This window comes from Callorhinus ursinus, unplaced genomic scaffold (genome assembly GCF_003265705.2).
Source record: "Callorhinus ursinus isolate GAN/ISIS: 27379988/994484 unplaced genomic scaffold, GSC_fseal_2.0 scaffold5, whole genome shotgun sequence".
Taxonomy (NCBI): domain Eukaryota; kingdom Metazoa; phylum Chordata; class Mammalia; order Carnivora; family Otariidae; genus Callorhinus; species Callorhinus ursinus.
In genome coordinates this window covers 74,490,979-74,496,203 of record NW_027397067.1, presented here as the reverse complement: position 1 = coordinate 74,496,203, position 5,225 = coordinate 74,490,979, and the positions used below count along the sequence as shown (strand labels likewise).

Sequence of the window (5,225 nt, the reverse complement as noted above, 5' to 3'; positions counted from 1 at the left end):
TTCAGAGGTACAGGTCTGTGATTCAACAGTCTTGCACAATTCACAGCGCTCACCATAGCACATACCCTCCCCAATGTCTATCACCCAGCCACCCCATCCCTGGGAGATTGTTAATAATGACCATGGTTCCCTTTTGCACATGGGTCCACATGGGCCAAGTACTTTGCCTACATTAATCTCATTTAATCCTGCAACAATCCTGCCAGGACGCACAATCCCCCGCTAGAGGAGAATTTAATGAGGAGGCTAAACCTCCAGGAGGTGGAGTAGGGTGCCAGCAAGGAAGGGGTGTACCCAGGACTTCAAAAGCAAGGTCCTGAGTTCCTGAGTCCTGGCTGAGAATGAGAAACCTCCGTTTCCCACAAGAGCAGGGGCCCAGGGGACTGTCAGCTTTGCTCCAGACTGAAGCACTTTGGAGACAAGCCCCCGCGGACTGGTTCCAGGTGGTAGAACAGGTCCTGCCCTGGGAAAGCCCAAGCTGCCAAAAAGGTTCGCGTTGTGACCTTGGCCCAGAGCGCTGACCCGGCCACTTAGCGATGGCAGCCACCAGAGGGTGCAATGGACCCCCCCCCCCCCCAGCGTCAACAGACAGCTTCCCGCTCAGCGTTTTGTCGGGCCCCAGAAAGCAGATGAAAACCACGGGAGAAAACACACACACCCATCAGAACTTAAAAAACAAAACAAAACAAAACCAAACCAAAAACTTGGCTTTAAGTATCAATTCCAAAAGCCTCCAGATAAGGAGACAGATATCTCTGCCCTCAGCCAAGAGAACTGGGTCAGGAGGAAGAGCGTTAACCCAGCTGGAAAAGGTCAAAACCCCCAAGCGAGCACGGAGTGGCTGAAAGTTTTCTGTGTGCTCACCACACACGGCATTGCAGGCCTGCGGCCCGGACGGACATCCAGATCTTGGAATTTTGCTGGCTTCCCGCTGCGGCCCTTCTCCGTGACTCATTAGCTTTGTGAGCTCGGGGAAAACCTGATTTCCGGGAACCTCCGTTTCTTAACCTGTAAAACGGGCATGTGTGTATTTGAGTGACGGGGTGCATACAAGGCAAACAGGGCGGTGTTACCGTTGTCTGAGTCCTTTCTGTTTGCCAGGCATTTATCAGGCATTTTCTCCGTGAGGTCTCCCCACAGCCGCATGAAAAAGATAGTGGTACCGTCTGCATGAGGCACAGAGACTGGTGGTTACTTGGATGGAGGCGCGACTCACATCCGCTCTTTCTCCCTGGAGCCCACATGCGACGGGACCTGGAAATCCAGGATCGAGGGACGGCCATTGAGGTTAGCACACATTTAATCCACATAACAGAGGAGACGGGCTACATGCTTCCTTCGTGGCCCAGCCTGGCCAGGGGAGGGGCGGGCAGCGTCTGGGGCATCCTGACCCTGGCCCCGCGGGACGGACAGAGCAGGCCCGGGCACGTCGGCGTGAGGGCAGAGGCTGGGTGGGAGGGCTCCAGGGCGGTCAGATGAGAAGAGAGCCAGACTCTGCACATAGCAACTGGCCCCATGTGCATTATACCTCGGTCTGGCCCCTGCCTGGGGGTTCAGGTGTCCCAGGACAGCCTGGGGGCAGGGACCATATGTATTCATCCACCCACGTTTGTGGGGTATAGAGCACCGCGGCAGCCATGGGAGGACGTTCTTTACTTCCCTGGTATAACCATCTTGTTTTCTGGTGGAGATGGGTCAAACCAGCCATCAGAAAACAGTGTGACATGTGGCTACAGAGCTCAGAGTTCCGTGGAGCCCGGGGCTTGAGCTTGTCTAGGGAGATCAAGGGAGACTTCCTGGAGGGAGAGGCCACCCGGATGAGATGTGAGGGGTGAGGATGGTGACTCAAGCAAGGAAGGGGTGGGAGGGGGTGCCAAGCAGAGGGAGGAGCACGCGCAAAGGCCCGGAGATGAGGAGGGTGTGGCACAATCACAAAGCCAAAGGTGCTCGTGACACTGAGGAAGGGAGGCAGGATCCCATTCTTTTGGGAATCTAGGGGATATTGGGCTTTATCCTCAGGAAAATGCAGAGCACTGAAGGGTGCAGACCAGACTGAGTAGGGAAATCTAAAGTGCCATCACCGAAAGAACGCTAGGTGTGGTGGTTGAAAGCATATTTACATAAAATGCATATTTTATAAGGTGCTTTACATTCTTGCTCTCCTTGAGCAACACCCAGCCAGCAACAGGTGAGCGAACTCGAGCTGACAAGTGAAATATCTGGCTGAGAACAACATCCCGTGAGTCAGAGGCAGGCAGGGCGGGACTGGGGACTGCAGAGCCCAGCCCAAAGCCCCTCTGCACTCCCCAGCTCTGCACACAGTCCCACCGCTGTCTCCCAGCTGGACAGTGAGCCCCTCGTGACTGCGACCACCCTGCATTCCCACAGTGCAAGTGTGAGGAGCTAAGTGGTTTGAATGGAAGGGATCTATGATGGTAAGGCCCGGGTTTCCATTGCTGGGGCTCACTCCTGGCCAAGACTCGGGCAGGGCTTTGCTGCACGCCCAGGCTCAAGGTCCTCCAAATGGGTGGGAGGCACGGATCACTTGGAGGACGACCAGCTCCATTATTCCATAAAGGAACAGTTTGCAATGTTCCTCTGTGAACCATCCAGGCATCCCAAAGGAGTTGAAAACGTCTGAAAGTTATGACTGGAATCTCTTACTGGAGCAGAAGAAGAAGAAGGGGAAGGGGAAAGGGAAGGGGCAGGGGAGGGAGGGGGAGGGGGAGAAGGAGCAGGAATAAACAGAAGGAGGAAAAAAGGGGTAGGGAAGGAGAAAGACAGATGAGGGAATGTTATAGCTACCAATACACAATAGTTTTCTTTCAAATTATTTCTAACTGGTACTAAAAATAAATTATTTTAAAAAACCTACAGAATGGAAGAAATTATTTCCAAGTCATCTCTCCGATAATTTCCAGAATATATAAAGAACTACCACTCAACAACAAAAAGGTAAAAAACCCGATTATCCACTTAAAAACTGTCAAAGGATTTGAATAGATATTCCTCCAGAGAAGTTATACGAACGGACAATGTGCTCGGGAAAAGATGCTCAACATCGTTAGTCAGGACTTTGATTGCTTCGACTTCACGTCCGCTGGGAGGGCTGTCATCAAAAAGACAGAAAATGACAAATGTGGGCAAAGATGTGGAGGCACCGGAACGCTTGTCCCCTGCAAGTGGAAATGGACCTGCCACGCAGTAAAGCATGGTGGTTCCTCAGAAAGTTCCACGTAATTGCCATATGGCCCAGGAATCCTACTCGTAGGTATATACCCAAAATAATTAAAAACAGGTATTCAGACACATGGACGCGAATGTTCTTAGCCGCACTATTCACGAGGGCTGAAAGGTCCAGGCCACCTAGTTGTCTTTCAACAGAAGAGTGGATAGATCGCGGTGTGTCCATACAATGGAATATTCTTCAGCCATAAGAAGGAATAAGGTACTGATAAATGTCACGATGTGGATGCACCTCATATTTAAACATCATACGAAGTGAACAAAGCCAGACACAAAAGGCCACATGTTATAGGATTCTATTTATGTGAAATAGCCGGAATTCGTGAATCCATAGAGACAGAAATCTGAGCAGTGGTGGCCAGGGCTGGCGGGCGCCGTGGGGCCACGGGTGGGCCACGGGTGGGCCATGGGAGTGACTGCCTCATGGGCCTAGGGTTAGATTCTGGGTTGATGCGAAGATTCCGGAACTGTATAGAAACGGTGGTTGCAGAACAATAAAAGTACTAAATGCCACCGGTAGTACATCTTAAAATGTTGGTTATTTGTTAAATGGATTTCACCTAAATTAAAAAAAAAACTAAAAAAAATTAAAATACTAATACATAAATCTTTTCCCCTATATCTTCTCATCTTCTCATTTGATAAGATGAGCCTTATGAGGTGGCAGGATACGTATTAATAATAATCCCTTTTTATGGATGTGGGAACCAAGGCTCAGGGTGAATAGACAACTTGCTCAAAGTCTCTGGGGTCTTAGCAGCAGTGGAAAGATCAGACTGTCCGGCTTTGGCAAGAATCTAGGGGCCGGTGTCTGTATCTCTGGGCCCATGGCCAGAAATCAGGAAGACACGAGCCCCCTCTGGGCCCAGTTTCGGGGCAGCTGTCCAGCCCTGTGTCTGATGGTGGAGATTCTTCGGGAAGTCCTGAACTCAGGGGTTCGGGTTACACGTTCCCCACAGCCCGGCCTTTGGGACACAAGGACCAAGAACAATGAAAGAGAAAAGCTGAACCCTTCCATTGTTTGCTGGCCTGTGGGGTTTCACTGGAGTTTTCTAAAGAAATTAGAGCCCGTAGAATTGTTCCAGAAATAGGGCTGTGATTGCATTGCAGCCGCATTTGTCCTGGAAACCAAGCTTCCTGTTACATAAACGTGGCTTCCCTTCACCAGCTGAACTTTCCTATTAAAGATGGCAAATGCGTGCACGGCCTCCCCGGCTCAGTGTTGTGAGGCAGTGGTCGTGTCCTGGTCTGCTGCACGTACGCGCGGCTGAGTGTGGGTGTCAGAAGCAGCAGGGCCGGGCAGACCCGTCACACTCTTCCCTGAGCCCGGCTCCCTGGAAAACCGAGTGCCCCTCCTGCCCCTACCTCCAACCTCCGGCTCTGGCCACACGTGGATTGCCTCCTCTCCTGCTGTTATGCTCGCTGGCTGGACTGGGATGGAGCAGCCCTCTGGACCACTGGAGAGCCATCTGCTCCCCTCTCAGCCTTGGCTGGAGGATGAACCACCCCTTTGCCCTTGCACCCCTCATCCCACGGCTCATCAGGCTTCCAAAGCCTCCAGGACAGCCGGCACGTTTATTCTACAGAATTATTCCTTCACCTTTCTGTCTACCTCATTCTATGGGGAGCTCTTAATCAGACATGGGGGAGCTCTTGTGTTCTCCACGTCCAGCGTGGTGCCTGGCAGCGAACAGGTGCTCAATCATGTGGGCTGAGTGGAAAAAGGCATCGCTTTAAAAAAAAAAATACCACGTGGCTGGGCAGCAGGGTGAAGGGAGGTGTTGATGCAGAATGTGAAGGGCAGGGGCCTAGGTCAGAAGATCAGAGAGCCCTCCCTGCATCATTCCCAACACCCTGGAAAGCACTAGGACCTCCCTGTCCCTTCCTCGACCCCCATTTTCTCATCTATAAAAGAAGAAGTCTGGGTGACCTGATTCCCCAAGGCCTTTCCTGCTCCAATCCTCTACGAGACTTGCCCT

At 51.8% G+C, this 5,225-nt stretch overlaps 1 long non-coding RNA gene across 1 annotated transcript; it reads left to right on the top strand.

The window, feature by feature from the left end:
* The first annotated feature begins 105 nt into the window (after positions 1 to 105).
* Positions 106 to 3,759, top strand: LOC141372851 (uncharacterized). Its single transcript, XR_012378354.1, has 2 exons — positions 106 to 1,287; positions 2,878 to 3,759. It is a non-coding gene; the product is annotated as an uncharacterized lncRNA (long non-coding RNA).
* Positions 3,760 to 5,225: the final 1,466 nt, after the last annotated feature.